This window comes from Arachis hypogaea, chromosome 5 (assembly GCF_003086295.3).
Source record: "Arachis hypogaea cultivar Tifrunner chromosome 5, arahy.Tifrunner.gnm2.J5K5, whole genome shotgun sequence".
NCBI classification, from domain to species: Eukaryota; Viridiplantae; Streptophyta; class Magnoliopsida; order Fabales; family Fabaceae; genus Arachis; species Arachis hypogaea.
The window spans coordinates 76,370,375-76,391,584 of NC_092040.1; the positions used below are offsets into that span (position 1 = coordinate 76,370,375).

Consider the following 21,210-nt stretch of genomic DNA (forward strand, 5'->3'; position numbering starts at 1 on the left):
CAATCACATGCAAGCATGTAAATACACTAAATAGTGGACATATAGAATGGAACAAAGTAAAGATTACAATCATAGAGGAGAAAACACACAAGAATAAAATATTTATGGTTAAATAATATAACCATATAAATAGGCTCAAAATCTCACAGGTTGTGTATTCTTTGGCTCAAAAACCATGTTCCAAATACAACTTCAAACAAATTTAACATATAGAAAATTTTAATTATTTTAATTTAAATTAGTGAAATTTTTCAAAAATAGGGTCCTAGAAAGAAACTTATTAATTTTCAACCAAGTAGTATTTAAATGCAAACAATATACTACACATGCAATCTATTATGCAATTCAACAATGAACTAATAAATAAGATAAGACATTGGTGTTGAGAAGAAGGTAACTAACCCATGGAGATCAGTATCGACCTCCCCACACTTAAAGATTGCACCGTCCTCGGTGCATGCAGAGTTGTACAAGTGGACGGGTGGTTCCGCAGCTAGTGCTCTTTTTGTTCCTTTCCTTGCTGATGGTTTGGGAGTAGCTTTCTCTTTTCCTTTCTTGGTGGCCATCCTAAAAAGGAAAAAAAGAATGTAACTTTTTAAATTTAAGGGTTAGAGCAAGGGAGGAGACGATATAGGTGATAATCAATGCACGATAAAGAAGGATGTCGTTAACACATGGTCTAGACTACATGTGAAAAGTCCATCAATGGAAATATAGCAAGTGCATGTAATGACAATTAAATGCAAGATATTTATTGGCATGCTGGCAAAGGCATGAGTAGCATAGATCAAGCATTAAATACCCAATTTGATTATCAAGTCTTTTAAACTAACAATTTGTTTGTATTGACAATTATATGTTAATCAATAAAATATAAAAGGGGTTTTGTGAAAAACATGCATTAAAGTAGTAGGATAACATAAGAGTAGTGCATGATGCCATACGGGCTTTTTCACAAACACATAGCATGCATGGGAAATAAGTTATTGAAAGTATTAAATTGAACATGCAAGCAACCCTATAAAAAGTAATATATAATTGTCAAACAATCCCTTAACAATCTACAAGCAAAATATAGAAAATAATGTCCCAAATAAATTTCTAACACCAATGAAGACAATGCAATGAATTAAAGTATGCAAATAAATTAAATGAAAAAAGAATGGAAGTGAAGAGGGATGAGAAGTTAAAGAGATGAAGAAGAAGAAAGTAAGAAAAGGAAGAAGAAAGAATAAAAGATAGAAGAAATTAGGATTAGAAAAGAAAACATAAGATAATTGGTGCTGATTTGGATAAGTTGTGCGTCGCATGTGACACGAACGCGTGGGTCACGCGATCGCGTGGTGTGTGATAATTATCAGGTGACGCGGATGCGTGGGTCATGCGATCACGTGGTCTGATTTGTGCAATTGGCGCGAGTGCAGCCTCGCGTTCGCACAACTCTCTGTTTTAAATGCATTTTGCCAAAAATCTGGGTGACGCAGTCGCGTGGGTCACGCGATCGCGTGAATGGCCATATTTGCAAAACGACGCGGACGCATGGGGCACGCATTCGCGTGGTAAGGCTTGTGCTTCTAGCACCGTTCCAGCCCCACTCCATCATAACTTTCTGCCATACACCTTATTATGTTGATTTTACAGGGCCACGCATTCGCATGGGTGACGCAGACGCGTAGGGAGGCTATTTCGCACAAGACGCGGACGTGTAAGCAATGCGGTCGTGTGGATCAATTTGAGCCAAAGGCACACCTCCAGCCACACTTTCGCGTGACTCTCTGTTCAATTTTCTTTTCTTTCCAATGCACTGGTGACGCGGACGCGTCGGCGATGCTGTCGCGTCGCGTGCGATTTTTTTTATAATGCAGTATGCAAAATGCAATGAATGTTATGCAAAATTCTAGGTTCAATCAAAATTCAAAAACAAACAAAACATACTAGAATTAAAACTGAAAAAGGAACGATCATACCATGGTGGGTTGTCTCCCACCTAGCACCTTTAGTTAAAGTCCTTAAGTTGGACATTTGGTGAGCTCCCTGTTATGGTGGCTTGTGCTTGAATTCATCCAAAAATCTCCATCAATGTTTGGAATTCCAGTAGCCTCCGGGATCCCAAACTAGGTGCAGAAATCCTTCAAGTAAGTTAAAGCAAGTGACAAGGCCCCAGGAGTGTTGATTACCAGAATGAATTCCGGGGTCCCAAACCTTGCTTTTGCACCCGTCTTCTTGTTGAGCAATATTGTTCTATCTGGGCCGTAAGCAGTCTGAATTCTCACTGAAGTGGCCAAACAACATCCTAGACCCATTCAATTGAGCTCTACACCAACCTTTTCATTTAAACTTTGAGCACACAACCATGTTGAACCTTGCTTAACAACTCCAACCACTAACCATCTTCCTTTTACTCTCAATGCCACAGAGAGCTCTAAGCTGACCATCTGTCTCAAGTAAAGCATATTCAAGTGAGCTAATTAAGCTTAGAGATGAGAGATTTACCCACTTGAGTGAAGGAATGGACGGTGATGGCCTTGGGGGAGAGGTCTCCAACAACTTTGGCAAGGTGATTTCCAGCTCCATTCCCTTGGGCTCTTCCTTGACAACTTCCACCTCTTTGCAAGCTTCTTCAATATCAACCTCTTCCTTTTGGTAGCTGTCTTCCAATTCAATCTCATCTTCATTGTTCACCAAGGGCATGGGAGGTTGTGCTTCTTCTTCTTTAATCTCCATGTCAAGTCCAATGGGAGAGGATTCAAATGTAGATAAGAATTTATTAATGATTGAATCCATCTCTTATTCATCCCCTTCAAAGTCTTCAACCATGATATGCCTTGGAGGTTGTACACCCTCCTTAACATCAAATTCAAACTCTTTAGAAGGGGGCTCTATGACTGAGCTTTCCCATGGAGGTTCCGCATCTCCTAAGTCTTCGACCACTTCTTCCTCTTTAACGATTACGGCTTCCTCCAATTGTTCCAATACAAAGTCATGCTGCTCATTGTCTACTGGAGTTTCTAGTTTCTCCTTCATGTTGCGTTCTTCAGTAGATTCTCCACATGAAGCCATGGGGGTTCCTTGAGTATCCGAACGTCGGAAAGGTAATCGATTGATCGCTTGATCCAGTTGGCGAAGAGTTGCATGAAATTTTTCCACTATTTCCTTGAAACGATCCTTTGATTCTTGTTGCACTCGGCTATCATAAATAGGATCATAGTGCTCTTGGATTGATGGATATGGACATGGTGTATATTGAGGTGGTGGTTCTAAGTATGACTCATAAGCTGGTTGTTATGGTGGATAGAGGTTGGGGTCATATGGAGGTGTTTGGCAGTAGGGGGCTTGTGAGTATGGTGGTTTAAAGTTATGTTAAGGAGGGGGTTCATAGGCATATGGTGGTGGTTGTTGATAATCAAAAGAGTGCTCACCATAGCCATTGCCTTGATATGCATCACAGAATGGTTGTTGATAGTCCATTGGAGGTGGTTGTTGCCATGAGGGTTGATCAAATCCTAGTGGCTCCTTCCATCTTTGATTGTTCCATCCTTGATGCAAGTTGTCATTATAATCTCCTCCTCCTGCAACATAATTGTAACCAGACTCATAGCCAAAGGGGTGAGAGTTTAAAGTAATAAGAGAAAATAAAAACAAAAACTAATAAAAAGAAAATATTTTGAAAAAGATATGATTTTTGAAAAAAGATAAGATAAGATTTTGAAAAAGATATGATTTTTTGAAAAAAAATTCTAAAATAAAAATCTGAATTTTTTTTTTGAAAAATATTTACAATAACCAATAATAAGGCACACGTTTGCAATTCCCCAGCAACGGCGCCATTTTGAAGAACGAAACTCTCGCGCGGTCTAGAATTTTCACAAATAAATTCCCGTTGTAAGTATAGCTTCTAGATCGACAAGAATTCATTTCTTACAAAAGTTTTGGTTGACACAAGTAACAAACCCAATAAAATTTATTAACCAAAGTATTCAAACCTCGGGTCGTCTTTTCAAGGAATTGCAAGGAAGTATGATTTATTATTGGTTATGAAAAACAATATTTTTGGGTTTTTGAAATAGGAAACAAGTAATTTGAATGACAAGAAAAATAAATTAATGATAATAAAATCTCTTGGCAAGGTATGAGAATTGGAAATCCTATCATAGTTATCCTTATCAGGTGTGATGAGAATTATTTATTGCTCCCACTTAGTTAACCCATACTAAATACAGGAAAGTCAAGTGGACCAATCAATTTGATCCTCGAGTCCTAGTCAACTCCTGTGGAGAGACTAGCTTTAGAGTGATCCAAATTAATCAGCAATTACCCAATTTCAATCACTACTGAGTTTGATAACTTAAGCATTACCAATTACTCAACCGAAGCCAAAAGGGAAGAAAATCTACTCGAATGGAAATAATTTGGATAAAGCGAAAGCATCAATAACATAAATTAAAGAAAGCAGTCATAAGTCTAAAATACCTCAAATTATATTAATTAATAAAATCCTAACATGAATAGTTCATAAATCAAATTGGAAAAATAAATAAAAGGAACAGTGAACCTGGAACTCGGAAGAAATTGTAAGTTGAAATAATAATAAATCCTAATCCTAATCATAATCCTAAGAGAGAGGAGAGAATCTCTCTCCCTAAAAACTACATCTAAGCCTAAAATTTTGTGTATGATCTGATGTCTTGAGCCTCTGCATGTTCCCTGACTTTAATCTGTGTTTCCGGGCCAAAAACTGGGTCAAAACGTGGCCCAAAATCGTCTCCAGCGTTTCTTGAATTTTCTGCAGATCGCGCATGTCACGCATATGCGTCGTTTGACGATTTTTCTCTCCACGCGTGCGCGTCAGGCACGCGCTCGCGTTGTTTGTGTGAACTCCAATCCACGCGTACGTGTCAAGCACGCGTACGCATCGCTGTGATTTTGTCCAATTCGTGCGCACGCATCAGCTATGCATGCGCGTCGCTGTTTGCTGGTTGTCTCCTTTATTTCTTGTGCTCCTTCCGTTTTTGCAAGCTTCCTCTCTATTCTCTAAGCCATTCCTACCCTATGAAGTCTAAAACACTTAATCACACGGATCACGGCATCGAATGGTATAAAGGAGAATTAAAATACATAATTAAAACATCTCTAGGAAGCAAGTTTTCAACCATAGAACTAAACTAGGAAGGAATTGTAAAATCATGCAATTCATATGAATAAGTGGGTGAAAAGCTGATAAAAACCACTCAATTTAGTATAAGATAAACCATAAAATAGTAGTTTATTAGCGCCACGTGCAAAAAACGCAGAAAATGCTTGGGGTGATTTCTGGGCTCCATTTTGGCCCAGTTCTAAGCTCGAAAACACAGAATAGAAGCTGCAGAGTGGGGGAATCATGAGGGATTCATACACTTCTCATTCACATAATTTTAGATTTTAGATGAAGTTTTCTAGAGAGAGAGGCTCTCTCCTCTCTCAAGGTTTTATGATTCCTAATTTTATGCCTTTGAGTTGGATATTACAAAGTTACTACCTCCATTGAAGTTTTTATCATTATAGTTTCTTTCCTATTCTTTTACTCTTTTATTTCGTATTTACTTTGTTTAGAGTTATATGGATACCTTCGATTTTAGAATTAATTAATGCAAAGATACTTTTCCATTTAATTTCATTATTTCTTGATTATTTTCAATTGAGTTTTATTATCATGTCTTCTTCCTACTCCCTTTAAATGTATGCAAAATTAGCATCCATGTCAATGGAGTAGGTTCCCAACTTGATTTTGGAGTTAGATTAATATTTGGAGACCCTTGAGTTGGAAGACTCAAGAGTTAAATTGTAATTGGAAGTCGTTGGCTGGCTCTCTAGTCACTAACGCTAATCCTTCCCAAGGGAGAGGATTAGGACTTGTGAATAAGTGTTAGCTCAAATACTTAACTTTCCTTCATTCGTTGAGGGTTAACTAAGTAGAAACAACAACTTATTACTATTAATCTTGGGAAATCCAACAAGGATGGAACTTTCGATTAATCTTCTCCTGGTCAAGGCTTTTTAATTTAATTACATAAAACCTCTCGTTTATTTTCATTGCTCTAATTTATAATCATTTATTTACCCATTCCCCAAACCCCAAATTTCTCAGAAAATCTCATAACCAATAATAAATACACCTTCCTGCAATTCCTTGAGAGACGACCCGAGGTTTAAATACTTCAGTTATTAGTTTTGTTAGGAGTTTGTACTTGTGACAAACAATTCTTTTGTATGAAAAGATTATTGTTGGTTTAGAAGCTATACTTGCAACGAGAGTTTATTGTAAAATTCTAGACCATATAAAAATCCGTTCATCATTGGAGATCTAACCATAGCTTAGCTCTCTCTCTTACAGCAAAGAGAAAGAGCATAAGCTTATAAACCTCGGGATTTACTCCATTTGTTATTACAGTATCACAGATTAGCAAGAACTCATTTAAGAACTGATGTGGATCTTCCATTAGAAGGCCATGGAACTTGCAATTATGTTGCAGAAGAGAGACTAACTGAGGCTTAAGCACAAAATTGTTAGCTCCACTGGCAAGTACAGAGATGCTTCTGCCATATAAGTCAGAGGTAGGCATAGTGTAGTCACCAAGGACCTTTCTTGCTTCCTCTTGGGGTTTAGCCATGTCTTCTCTTTCTTGTTCAAAGTTTTCTAAGAGGTTTCTTCTGGAGTGTTGTGCTTTAGCTTATTGTAAACGCCTTGACATTAGGATTTTTTCTAGTAAAGAATTTCGTAAAAATATAGTCGCGTTGTGAGTATAGATTCTAAACTAACAGAAAATCCCTTCGTACAAACATTTTGGTTGTCACAAGTAACAAACCCCTTTAAAATTGATAACAGAGTATTTAAACCTCGGGTCGTCTTCTCAAGGAATTGTAGGGAGGTATGTTCTTATTATTGGTTATGCAAAGGTATATTTTGGGGTTTTTTTTAAAAAGGTTGAACAAGTAATTTAATTGTCAAGAAAAATAAATAAATGACTATAAAATAAACTCTTGGCAAGATATGAGAAATTGGAAGTCCTATCCTAGTTATCCTTATCAGGTGTGATGAGAATTGGGTTTTAATCCCACTTAGTTAACCTTTACTAAATCAAAGGAAAGTCAAGTGGACTAATTAGTTTGATCCTCAAGTCCTAGTCAATCCCTGTGGGAAGACTAGCTTTAGAGCGATCTAGATCAATTAGAATCTGCCAATTTCAACCACTGCTGAGTTTGACAACTCAAGAATTACCAATTAATCAACTAAAGCCAAAAGAGAATAAAATCTACTTGAATGAAAATAATTTGGATAGAGCCCAAGCATCAATAACATATAAGTCTGAAATACCTCAATTGCATTAATAAAATAAAATCAATCCAAATATGAAGAGTCAAAAGCCAAATAAGCAACATCAAGAATCAACAATTAAGAGAAGTCGAAATAAAAAAGATATTGAACCTGATATAAATATGAGATAAAAATATTCCTAAGTTCTAAAAATCCTAATCTTAATCCTAAGAGAGAGGAGGGAACCTCTCTCACTAAAAACTACATCTAAATCCTAAAAATGTGTATTTTCTTCCCCTCATAAATGGGTGGATCCTTCCATTTATAATCCTTCAATCTGTGTTCTCTGGGTTTGGATCTGAGCCAAAAAGGCCCGGAAATTGCTAAGGACAACTTTTGCAAATTCTGCAGATCGCGCACGTCACGCGTCCGCGTGGGTCACGTAGTTGCGTCATCTGGAGTGTTGCCCTTCCACGCGGTTGCGTCAGTCATGTGCCCGCGTCAGTTGTATTTCGCGAGTCACGCGTTTGCCTCATCCATGCGATCGCGTCGATCCCTTTTTGTGCAAACCACGCGTCTGCGTCGTCCATGCGGACGCGTCACTGCTAGTTTCTTCAAAAACTCCATTTTATGCTTTCCTTCCATTTTTGTATGCCTTCTTTCCATCTTTTAAATCATTCCTGCCTTAGAAGATCTGAAAATACTTAACACACAAATCACGGCATCGAATGGCAATACAAGGTAATTAAAATTAATATTTTTAAAGCCTAGTAAACATGTTTTTCACATACATCACATGATAAGAAGGGAAAGTAAAACCATGCAATTTCACATACATAAGTGGGTGAAGGATTGAATAAATCACTTAAATTCAGCACAAAATATGTCATAAAATATGGGTTTATCAACCTCCCCACACTTAAACAATAGCATGCCCTCATGCTAAATCCAAGAGAAAAGAGTGAAGGTGAAATAGTGGGATCTCATGCAATGCAATCTATCCTAGATGCAACTACCTAAATGAGTCATGCAAATCTAGTTATTATTCACCTTTATATAAAGCTTTACATGTAGTTAAATTAATTCACATTCTCAAGGAATCATATACGCATAGCCAACCTTAGATAATATTAAAGCATTTTTATAATTGAGATGGGTAAATAATATATTTTTCAAACTTGCAAGACAAATAACAATAGAAGTAGAGATATATGGTGATGAGCCATTGAACCCTCACTGGATTTTGTGTTTATTCTCTAGTCACTCAGTGTTTATTGGGTTAATCACTCTATTCTTCTTTTTATCCTTACTTTCGATAACTTTGTTCTTCATCTAACCAATCAACAATCATAGAATATAGGCATACAAAAATCATGAGGTCTTTAATTAAAGTTGTAATGGGGCCAAGGTAAAGGTAAGGGTATATGTATGAGGCTAAGTGAGCTAATTAAGTGAATCCTTGATTAGTCTAAGATCTCACCTAACATACATATTTTGTAAAGCAAAGCTTCTTTACCTATTTTCCCATATTTTTCCACTATATTACATGCTCATATTTTAATTTTTATTTATTTTTATCCCATGTGCATCGCTTTTTGCATTTGGGGAATTTAATTATTATTATTATTATTATTATTATTATTATTATTATTATTATTTTGTTTATCCCCTTATTGAAATAATGCACATGGTAATTTATTTTTTTTTATTTCACATGAGCATGGTTCCCAAATTTTTACATAACTTGTTTAATTTAATTTTCTACTTTTTCTATCATCCCATGTTCCCGTAAAATTCCCCACACTTAAATTATACACAATTTCTATCTTAAGCTAACTAAGGATTCAACTTCGGATTTTTATTTTGTTTTTCTACTTAAGGCTAGTAATGTGGTTGTAAAACAGAAGGGGATTAAAAAGCTCAAGGGGGCTAACAAGGATGGCATAAAAGGTAGGCTCTTTTTGGGATAAGTGAGTTGATAATCAAACATGGCCTCAATCCTATCTTGGTATGTATCTATATTCTATAATTGGACATATAGATTAAAACAAAGTAAAGAACACCAGAATAAATAAGAAGGGCGGAACACACAGGAATAAAATACTATGGTTTAAATGTAACCATGCAATTAAGCTCAAAACTCACAGGCTGTGTGTTCTCAAGCTCATAAATCATATATCAGTTATGTATGTCATGCAAGTAGAAATTAAGAGTTTCCATTATTCTCAATGTAAAATATATTGGATGGCTTTAAAGTTTTAGTGTTCCTCCTTGATAAAATGTTGTTAACTAACTAACATGTAATGCTATATATACAAGGTGTGTGGATTGATTCTGTTAAAGTCTCTAGCTTACTCCCTTTTTATTGTCAATTAAATCAACTATCATTTGCTAAAAAGGGTAAACTATACTAATTAATCCACTTAATAAATAACTAGTAAACCAGGGTGCAAATCAAGCTAAAATATCCAAGATGTATACATATAACTCAAAGTGCATAATGCAAAAAAATACAATAAAAAAAGCAAAAAGAGAAAAATGTGCAAAAATACAGAAAATGGATAAAATAAGAAGAGAGTTTGTATTGGTTCACCAAAATAAATAGATGCCAGAGATGGCAACCTCCCCACACTTAAATAATAGCATCGTCCTCGATGCTCACTCAAGCATGGTGTGACGAAGTGTCATCTCCAGAAGGATGGGCTGCTGGTGTCTCGATGGTAGGCTAAGGATCTGCAGTCGCTGAGAAGATCAGAGGAGTGGTCTGATGCAGAAGGGGCTCTGTCCGTAGAGGAACTTCCGGATCTGCAGTCTATAGCTGGTGGTGCTCCTCATGATGTGGTGCAGTGTGGCTGGGACCTCTCTGCTCAACTTGGGTAGGTGCCGCCTCCTCGTGATCGCTCACCTCATCCTCAGATGTGTCAGAGGGAGTGTCGGGCTCGGAGGGAATGTCACCACCATAGCGGATTATCAGCTTGAGGTGCTCATAGCGTCGCTTGTGGCGACGCTCAGACCTCTCAAAAAGTTGCCTGGTGCGACGGTCAGATCGCTCAAACTGCTGCTGGTGATGGCGCTCCATCAGATCTACGTGGTCAAAGAGGCGGTGCACCAAACGGTAGATGGGCTCAGGAGCAGGTGGGGGCGCAGTGGGTGGTGCTGGGCAAGTGGAGGCAGAAGGGGTAGTTGAAGATGTGGCTGCCTCAGTAGTGTCAGTGAGAAATGGAGGGCGGTAGCCGAAAGCCAAGAACTTCTGACTATGCGGGATGATCTTTCGGCACTCTGCTACGGTAGGCCTTTCATCAACAGCCTTCCAAGGGACCTCATCTCAGTGACCCAACTGAGTAATCAGGTAAGGAAAAGAGAGGGTTCCTCGAACATGGACCCTGGCCATGTAATGCCGGATGAAGCGAGGTAGATAAAGGTCCTTACCCGTCATCACACACCAGATAAGGGTAATTATGGCAGCTGGCACCTCCGTCTCATGAGTGCTCGGCATCACATAGTTGCTCAGAATCTGTTGCCATAGCCGAGCCTCATCATTCAGATATATAAGCCTGATTCCTTTGGGTACCTGATGAGCGGATAATTTATACGCTTTTTGGCATTGTTTTTATATAGTTTTTAGTAAGTTTGAGCTACTTTTAGGGATGTTTTCATTAGTTTTTATGTTAAATTCACATTTCTGGACTTTACTATGAGTTTGTGTGTTTTTCTGTGATTTCAGGTAAATTCTGGCTGAAATTGAGGGACTTGAGCAAAACTCTGAAGAAGGCTGACAAAAGGACTGCTGATGCTGTTGGAATCTGACCTCCCTGCACTCGAAATGGATTTTCTGGAGCTACAGAACTCCAAATGGCGCGTTCTCAATGGCTTTGGAAAGTAGACATCCAGAGATTTCCATCAATATATAATAGTCCATACTTTATTCAGAGATTGACGACGTAACTTGGCGTTGAACGCCAAGTACATGCTGCTGTCTGGAGTTAAACGCCAGAAAAACGTCATGATCCGGAGTTGAACGCCCAAAACACGTCATAACTCGGAGTTCAACTCCAAGAGAAGCCTCAGCTCGTGGATTAATCAAGCTCAGCCCAAGCATACACCAAGTGGGCCCCGGAAGTGGATTTATGCATCAATTACTTACTCATGTAAACCCTAGGAGCTAGTTTATTATAAATAGAACATTTATCTATTGTATTAGATATCTTTTGATCACTTTAGATCTTAGGATCAGATCTTTGAACGCATAGTTCTTAGACCATGGGGGCTGGCCATTCGGCCATGCCTGAACCTTTTACTTGTGTATTTTCAACGGTGGAGTTTCTGCACACCAAAGATTAAGGATGTAGAGCTCTGCTGTACCTCAAATATTAATGCAATTCTATTCTCTTTTATTCAAATCTCTCTTATTCTTATTCCAAGATATTCATTCGTACCCAAGAATATGATGAATGTGATGATAAGTAACCCTCATTATCATTCTCACTTATGAACGCACGTGATTGACAACCACTTCCGTTCTACATGCAACCGAGCTTGAATGTGTATCTCTTAGATTCCCCAACAGAATCTTCGTGGTATAAGCTAGATAGATGGCGGCATTTATGAGGATCCAAAAAGTCTAACCTTGTCTGTGGTATTCCGAGTAGGATCCTGGGAATCCGGAAAGTCTAACCTTGTCTGTGGTATTCCGAGTAGGATTCCGGTAATGAATGACTGTGACGTACTTCAAACTTGCAAGTGCTGGGCGTTAGTGACAGACGCAAAAGAATCAAGGGATTCTATTCCAGTAGGCGCAGGAACCAACCAGTGATTAGCCGTGCTGTGACAGAGTGCGTGAGCGTAGTTTTCACTGCGAGGATGGGATGTAGCCATCAACCATGGGTGATGCCTCCAGACGATTAGCCATGCGAGTGACAGCCGTATAGGATCATTTTCCCGAGAGGATTGAAAGTAGCCACCGCTGATGGTGAACCCCTATACACAGCTTGCCATGGAAAGGAGTAAGAAGGATTGAGTTGAAGCAGTAGGAGAGCAGACGTCCTTGAGCCATGCAGTATCTCTATTCGCTTATCTGAAATTCCCACCAATGAGTCTGCATAAGTATTCTATCCCTTGTATTATTTATTTTCTTATTTTTATTTTCGAAACCCATAAACCAATTTAATCTGCCTAACTGAGATTTACAAGGTGACCATAGCTTGCTTCATACCAACAATCTCTGTGGGATCGACCCTTACTCACGTAAGGTTTATTACTTGGACGACCCAGTACACTTGCTGGTTAGTTGAACGGAGTTGTGAGCTTCTCTACCAGTGCCTGAAACTCTTTTATCACAATTTCGTCCACCAAGTTTTTGGCGCCGTTGTCGGGGATTGTTCGAGTATGGACAACTGACGGTTCATCTTGTTGCTCAGATTGGGTAATTTTCTTTTCAAAAATCTTTTCAAAAATTTTTCTTTTCTTTTTCGTTTTTCCAAAAATGTTTTTTTCGAAAAAAGTAAATAAAAATACAAAAAAAAATTTAGAAAATCATAAAAATCAAAAATATTTTGTGTTCTTGTTTGAGTCTTGTGTTAATTTTTAAGTTTGGTGTCAATTGCATGCTTTTAAAATTTTTCTTGCATTCTTTTCGAAAATCTCATGCATTCATAGTGTTCTTCATGATCTTCAAGTTGTTCTTGATAAGTCTTCTTGTTTGATCTTGATGATTTCTTGTTTTGTGTTGTTTGTTGTTTTTCATGTGCACTTTTGCATTCATATTTTCCATGCATTAAAGATTTCTAAGTTTGGTGTCTTGCATGTTTTCTTTGCATTAAAAATTTTTCAAAATTATGTTCTTGATGTTCATCATGATCTTCAAAGTGTTCTTGGTGTTCATCTTGACATTCATAGCATTCTTGCATGCATTCATTGTTTTGATTTAAAAATTTCATGCATTGAATATTTTTGTTGTTTTTCTCTTTCATAATTAAAAATTCAAGAAATCAAAAAAATATCTTTTCCTTATTTTCCTCCAAATTTTCGAAATTTTGGGTTGACTTGGCCAAAAATTTTTAAAATTAGTTGTTTCTTACAAGTCAAGTCAAAATTTCAATTTTAAAAATCTTATCTTTTCAAAATCTTTTTCAAAAATCATATCTTTTTCATTTTTTTTATAAATTTCGAAAATTTCAAAAATCTTTTTCAAAATATTTTCAAAATCTTTTTCTTATCTTTATATCAAATTTTCGAAAATTAGCTAACAATTAATGTGATTGGTTCAAAAATTTGAAGTTTGTTACTTTCTTGTTAAGAAAGGTTCAATCTTTAAGTTCTAGAATCTTATCTTGTAGTTTCTTGTTAGTTGAGTCTTTTTAAAAATTAAATCTTTTTCAAAATATCTTTTTATTAAAATTTTTATCCTATCTTTTTATCTTTTATCTTATCTTTTTCAAAAATTTTATCTTTTTCAAAATTTGATTTCAAAATATCTTATCTAACTTCTTATCCTTTTATCTTTTTCAAAATTTGATTTCAAATCTTTTTCAATCAACTAACTAACTTTTTGTTTGTTTCTTATCTTTTTCAAAACCACCTAACTACTTTTCCCTCTCTAATTTTCGAAAATTCTCCCTCTCTTTTTCAAAAATTCTTTTTGTTTTAAATTTTAATTTTAATTATATTTTGTATTTGATTTTCGAAAATTACTAACCTCTTTTTCAAAAATTATTTTTGAAATCTTCCTTCTCTTTTCTTCTTCTATTTAATTATTTAATTACTAACACTTCTCTTCACCTCTCTTCATCCAAAAATCCGAATCCCCATCTCCATTCTTCTAACCCCTTTCTTCTTCTACTAACATAAGGGAATCTCTATACTGTGACATAGAGGATTCCTCTTTCTTTTCTTGTTTTCTTCTCTTTCATATGAGCAGGAACAGGGAAAAAGGCACTCTTGTTGAAATTGATCCAGAACCTGAAAGGACTCTGAAGAGAAAATTAAGAGAAGCTAAATTACAACAATCCAGAAATAACCTTTCAGAAATTTTCGAACAGGAGAAGGAGATGGCAGCCGAAAATAATAATAATAATAATGCAAGGAGAATGCTTGGTGTCTTCACAAAGCCAACATCCAAGTTTGATGGAAGAAGCATCTCCATTCCTGCCATTGGAGCCAATAACTTTGAGCTTAAGCCTCAACTAGTTGCTTTAATGCAACAAAACTGCAAGTTTTATGGACTTCCATCTGAAGATCCTTATCAGTTTTTAACTGAGTTCTTGCAGATCTGTGAGACTGTAAAGACAAATGGAGTTGATCCTGAAGTCTACAGACTCATGCTTTTCCCTTTTGCTGTAAGAGACAGAGCTAGAATATAGTTGGATTCACAACCTAAGGATAGCCTGGACTCATGGGATAAGCTGGTCACTGCCTTCTTGGATAAATTCTTTCCTCCTCAAAAGCTGAGCAAACTGAGAGTGGATGTTCAAACCTTCAAACACAAAGATGGTGAATCCCTCTATGAAGCTTGGGAAAGATACAAGCAGTTGACCAAAAGATGTCCATCTGACATGTTTTCAGAATGGACCCTATTAGATATATTCTATTATGGTCTCTCTGAATTTTCGAAAATGTCATTGGACCATTCTGCAGGTGGATCTATTCACCTGAAGAAAACGCCTGAAGAGGCTCAAGAACTCATTGACATGGTTGCAAACAACCAGTTTATGTACACCTCTGAGAGAAATTCCGTGAATAATGGGATACCTCAGAAGAAAGGAGTTCTTGAAATTGATGCTCTGAATGCCATATTGGCTCAGAACAAAGTGTTGACTCAACAGGTCAACATGATCTCTCAAAATCTGAATGGATTGCAACATGCATCCAACAGTACTAGAGAGGCTGCTTCTGAAGAAGCTTATGATCCTGAGAACCCTGCCATGGCAGAGGTTAATTACATGGGTGAACCATATGGAAACACCTATAACCCATCATGGAGAAATCATCCAAATTTCTCCTGGAAGGATCAACAAAAGCCTCAACAAGGCTTTAACAATGGTGGACGCAATAGGCTGAGCAATAGTAAGCCATATCCATCATCTTCTCAGCAACAGACAGAGAATTCAGAACAAAACACTTCTAACTTAGCCAATATTGTCTCTGATCTGTCAAAGGCCACTTTCAGTTTCATGAATGAAACAAGATCCTCCATTAGAAATTTGGAGGCACAAGTGGGACAGCTGAGTAAGAAAGTCATTGAAACTCCTCCCAGTATTCTTCCAAGCAATACAGAAGAGAATCCAAAAGGAGAGTGCAAGGCCATTGATTTACTCAAAGTGGCCGAATGCACAAGGGAGGAGGAGGACGAAAATCCCAGTGAAGAAGACCTCCTGGGATGTCCTTCAAGCAAGAAGGAGTTTCCTATTAAGGATCCAAAGGAATCTGAGGCTCATCTAGAGACCATAGAGATTCCATTAAATCTTCTTCTGCCATTCATGAGCTCTGAAGACTATTCATCCTCTGAAGAGGATGAAGATGTGACTGGAGAGCAAGTTGCTCAATATTTAGGAGCTATCATGAAGCTGAATGCCAAGTTGTTTGGTAATGAGACTTGGGAAAGTGAACCTCCCTTGCTTATTAGTGAATTAGATACTTGGATTCAGAAAACTCTACCTCAAAAGAAACAAGATCCTGGCAAGTTCTTAATACCTTGTACCATTGGCACCATGAGCTTTGAAAAAGCTCTATGTGATCTGGAGTCAGGGATAAATCTTATGCCACTCTCTATAATGGAGAAGCTGGGAATCATTGAGGTACAACCTGCCTTGTTCTCATTGCAATTGGCAGATAAGTCATTGAGACAAGCTTATGGAATAGTAGAGGACGTGCTAGTAAAGGTTGAAGGCCTTTACATCCCTGCTGATTTCATAATCCTAGACACTAGGAAGGAAGATGATGAATGCATCATCCTAGGAAGACCTTTCCTAGCCACAGCAGGAGCTGTAATAGAGGTCAACAGAGGAGAATTAGTCCTTCAATTGAATGGGGACTACCTTGTGTTTAAAGCACATGGCCATCCCTCTGTGACAAAAGAGAGTAAGCAGGAAGAGCTTCTCTCAGTTCAGAGTCAAGAAGAGCCCACACAGTCAAACTCTAAGTTTGGTGTTGTGAGGCCACAACCAAACTCTAAGTTTGGTGTTCAGACCCCATATCCAAACTCTAAGTTTGGTGTTGGGACTACACTAACATTGACCTGATCACCTTGTGGCTCCATGAGAGCCACTGTCAAGCTATTGACATTAAAGAAGCGCTTGTTGGGAGGCAACCCAATTTTATTTATCTAATTTTTATTTTGTGTTTTATTAGGTACATGATCATGAGGAGTCACGAAAAAATAAAAAAAAATTAAAAACAGAGTCAAAAACAGAAGAAAAAGATTCTTCACCCTGGAGGTAGCGCAGACTGGCGTTCAACGCCAGTAAGATGCATCTGGCTAGCGTTCAACGCCAGAACAGAGCACCATTCTGGCGCTGAACGCCAGAAACAAGCAACATCCTGGCGCTGAACGCCAGGAATGTGCCTGGAGGAGACAAGCTGGCGTTAAACGCCAGCAACAAGCATGAAACTGGAGTTTAACGCCAGAAACATGCATTACATGGGCGTTGAACGCCCAGAACGTGCACCAATGGGCGTTTGAACGCCAGAATGATGCACGAAGGCAATTTACATGCCTATATGGTGAAGGAATGGTATTTCTTTTCACCTCAGGATCTGTGGACCCCACAGGATCATCTCAGGATCTGTGGACCCCACAGGATCCCCACCTACCATATTCCCACCTTCTCTTTTAATCCTTATCACACTCTCCTAATCCAAATCTCATTTCACTCTTTCCCATATCACACTTCCCAAACACCTTCACCAGTCACTTCAATTCCTCTTCCCAATTACCCCATTCACCATTCACATCACCCCACTCTTCCCCATAAACCCCACCTACCTTCATAAAATTCCAAATCACTTTCCCACCCATTCCCACCCAAAATGGCCGAATACCCACCCTCCCTCTCCCTATAAATACCCTTCCCTTCTACTTCATTTTTCACACAACACAACCACTTCTTCTCCCACATAGCCGAACCTACTTCTTCCCCTTTCTCCCATATTCTCTTCTTCTTCTTCTACTCTTCTTTTCTTTCTTGCTCGAGGGCGAGCAATATTTTAAGTTTGGTGTGGTAAAAGCATAAGCTTTTTGTTTTTCCATTACCATCAATGGCACCTAAGGCCGGAGTATCCTCTAGAAAAGGGAAAGGGAAGACAAAAGCTTCCACCTCCGCGTCATGGGAGAAGGAGAGATTCATCTCCAAGAGCCATCAAGACCACTTCTATGATGTTGTGGCAAAGAAGAAGGTGATCCCCGAGGTCCCTTTCAAGCTCAAAAAGAATGAGTATCTGGAAATCTGACATGAAATCCAAAGAAGAGGTTGGGAAGTCCTAGCCAACCCCATGCAACAAGTCGGAATATTGATGGTTCAAGAGTTCTATGCCAATGCATGGATCACTAGGAACCATGATCAAAGTATGAACCCGAATCCAAAGAACTATATCACAATGGTTCGGGGGAAATACTTAGATTTTAGTCCGGAAAATGTGAGGTTGGCGTTTCACTTGCCTATGATGCAAGGAGATGAACGCCCCTACACTAGAAGGGTCAACTTCAATCAAAGGTTGGACCAAGTCCTTACGGACATATGTGTGGAAGGAGCCCAATGGAGAATAGACTCCAAAGGCAAGCCAGTCCAACTAAGAAGACTGGACCTCAAGCCTGTAGCTAGAGGATGGTTGGAGTTCATCCAAAGATCCATCATTCCTACAAGCAACCGATCTGAAGTTACTGTGGATCGGGCCATCATGATCCATAGCATCATGATTGGAGAGGAAGTAGAAGTTCATGAGGTCATCTCCAATGAACTCTACAAAATAGCCGACAAGTCCTCACCCATGGCACGACTAGCCTTCCCTCACCTTATATGCCATCTATGCTACTCAGCTGGAGTTATCATAGAAGGAGATGTCTCCATTGAAGAAGACAAGCCCATCACCAAGAAAAGGATGGAGCAAGCAAGAGAAGCTCCTCACGGCCCTCAAGAAATGCATGAGGAAGCTCACCATCAACAAATTCCTGAGATGCCTCGAGGAATGCACTTTCCTCCCAACAACTATTGGGAGCAACTCAATACCTCCTTAGAAGATTTGAGCCATAATGTGGAACAATTAAGGGTGGAACATCATGAGCACTCCTTCATTCTCCAAGAAATAAGAGAAGATCAAAGAGCAATGAGGGAGGAGCAACAAAGGCAAGGAAGGGACATAGAAGAGCTTAAGGACACTATTGGACCTTCAAGAAGAAGACGCCACTAAAGGTGGATTCATTCCTTGTTCTTTATTTCTTTCTGTTTTCGGTTTTTAGTATTGTGTTTATCTATGTTTTGTGTCTTTATTTCATGATCATTAGTATGTAACCATGCCTTAAAGCTATAAATAAAATCCATTAGTCTTTCACCTCTCTTAAATGAAAAATGTTTTAATTCAAAAGAACAAGAAGTACATAAATTTCGAATTTATCATTGAATTTAATTTAATTATATTGATGTGGTGACAATACTTTTGTTTTCTGAATGAATGCTTGAACAGTGCATATTTTTTATCTTGTTGTTTATGAGTGTTAAAATTGTTGGCTCTTGAAAGAATGATGAACAAAGAGAAATGTTATTGATGATCTGAAAAATCATGAAATTGATTCTTGAAGCAAGAAAAAGCAGTGAAAAAGAAAGCTTGCGAAAAAAAAAGTGGCGAAAAAAAAATAGAAAGAAAAAGAAAAAGCAAGCAGAAAAAGCCAATAGCCCTTAAAACCAAAAGGCAAGGGTAAAAAGGATCCAAGGCTTTGAGCATCAATGGATAGGAGGGCCCAAGGAAATAAAATCCAGGCCTAAGCAGCTAAATCAAGCTGTCCCTAACCATGTGCTTGTGTCATGAAGGTCCAAGTGAAAAGCTTGAGACTAAGTGGTTAAAGTCGTGATCCAAGGCAAAAGAGTGTGCTTAAGAGCTCTGGACACCACTAACTGGGGACTCTAGCAAAGCTGAGTCACAATCTGAAAAGGTTCACCCAGTTATGTGTCTGTGGCATTGATGTATCCGGTGGTAATACTGGAAAACAAAGTGCTTAGGGCCACGGCCAAGACTCATAAGTAGCTGTGTTCAAGAATCAACATGCTTAACTAGGAAAGTCAATAACACTATCCGAAATTCTGAGTTCCCAGAGACGCCAATCACTCTGAACTTCAAAGGAAAAAGTGAGATGCCAAAACTGTTCAGAAGCAAAAAGCTACAAGTCCCGCTCATCTAATTAAATTAATATTCATTGATATTCTGGAATTTATAGTATATTCTCTTCTTTTATCCTATTTGATTTTCAGTTGCTTGGGGACAAGCAACAATTTAAGTTTGGTGTTGTGATGAGCGGATAATTTATACGCTTTTTGGCATTGTTTTTATATAGTTTTTAGTAAGTTTGAGCTACTTTTAGGGATGTTTTCATTAGTTTTTATGTTAAATTCACATTTCTGGACTTTACTATGAGTTTGTGTGTTTTTCTGTGATTTCAGGTAAATTCTGGCTGAAATTGAGAGACTTGAGCAATACTCTGAAGAAGGCTGACAAAAGGACTGCTGATGCTGTTGGAATCTGACCTCCCTGCACTCGAAATGGATTTTCTGGAGCTACAGAACTCCAAATGGCGCGCTCTCAACGGCGTTGGAAAGTAGACATCCAGAGCTTTCCAGCAATAGATAATAGTTCATACTTTATTCGGAGATTGACGACGTAACTTGGCGTTGAACGCCAAGTACATGCTGCTGTCTGGAGTTAAACGCCAGAAAAACGTCATGATCCGGAGTTGAACGCCCAAAACACGTCATAACTCGGAGTTCAACTCCAAGAGAAGCCTCAGCTCGTGGATTAATCAAGCTCAGCCCAAGCATACACCAAGTGGGCCCCGGAAGTGGATTTATGCATCAATTACTTACTCATGTAAACCCTAGGAGCTAGTTTATTATAAATAGAACATTTATCTATTGTATTAGATATCTTTTGATCACTTTAGATCTTAGGATCAGATCTTTGAACGCATAGTTCTTAGACCATGGGGGCTGGCCATTCGGCCATGCCTGAACCTTTTACTTGTGTATTTTCAACGGTGGAGTTTCTGCACACCAAAGATTAAGGGTGTGGAGCTCTACTGTACCTCAAATATTAATGCAATTCTATTCTCTTTTATTCAAATCTCTCTTATTCTTATTCCAAGATATTCATTCGTACCCAAGAATATGATGAATGTGATGATAAGTAACCCTCATTATCATTCTCACTTATGAACGCACGTGATTGACAACCACTTCCGTTCTACATGCAACCGAGCTTGAATGTGTATCTCTTAGATTCCCCAACAGAATCTTCGTGGTATAAGCTAGATAGATGGCGGCATTTATGAGGATCCGGAAAGTCTAACCTTGTCTGTGGTATTCCGAGTAGGATCCTAGGAATCCGGAAAGTCTAACCTTGTCTGTGGTATTCCGAGTAGGATTCCGGTAATGAATGACTGTGACGTACTTCAAACTTGCAAGTGTTGGGCGTTAGTGACAGACGCAAAAGAATCAAGGGATTCTATTCCAGTAGGCGCAGGAACCAACCAGTGATTAGCCGTGCTGTGACAGAGTGCGTGAGCGTAGTTTTCACTGCGAGGATGGGATTTAGCCATCAACCATGGGTGATGCCTCCAGACGATTAGCCATGCGAGTGACAGCCGCATAGGATCATTTTCCCGAGAGGATTGAAAGTAGCCACCGCTGATGGTGAACCCCTATACACAGCTTGCCATGGAA

At 38.4% G+C, this 21,210-nt stretch overlaps 1 non-coding gene across 1 annotated transcript; it reads right to left on the bottom strand.

The window, feature by feature from the left end:
* Positions 1-14,739: 14,739 nt before the first annotated feature.
* LOC112804610 (small nucleolar RNA R71) lies at positions 14,740-14,847 on the bottom strand. Its single transcript, XR_003203224.1, has one exon. It is a non-coding gene; the product is annotated as a small nucleolar RNA R71 (small nucleolar RNA).
* Between the last annotated feature and the right edge of the window lie 6,363 nt (positions 14,848-21,210).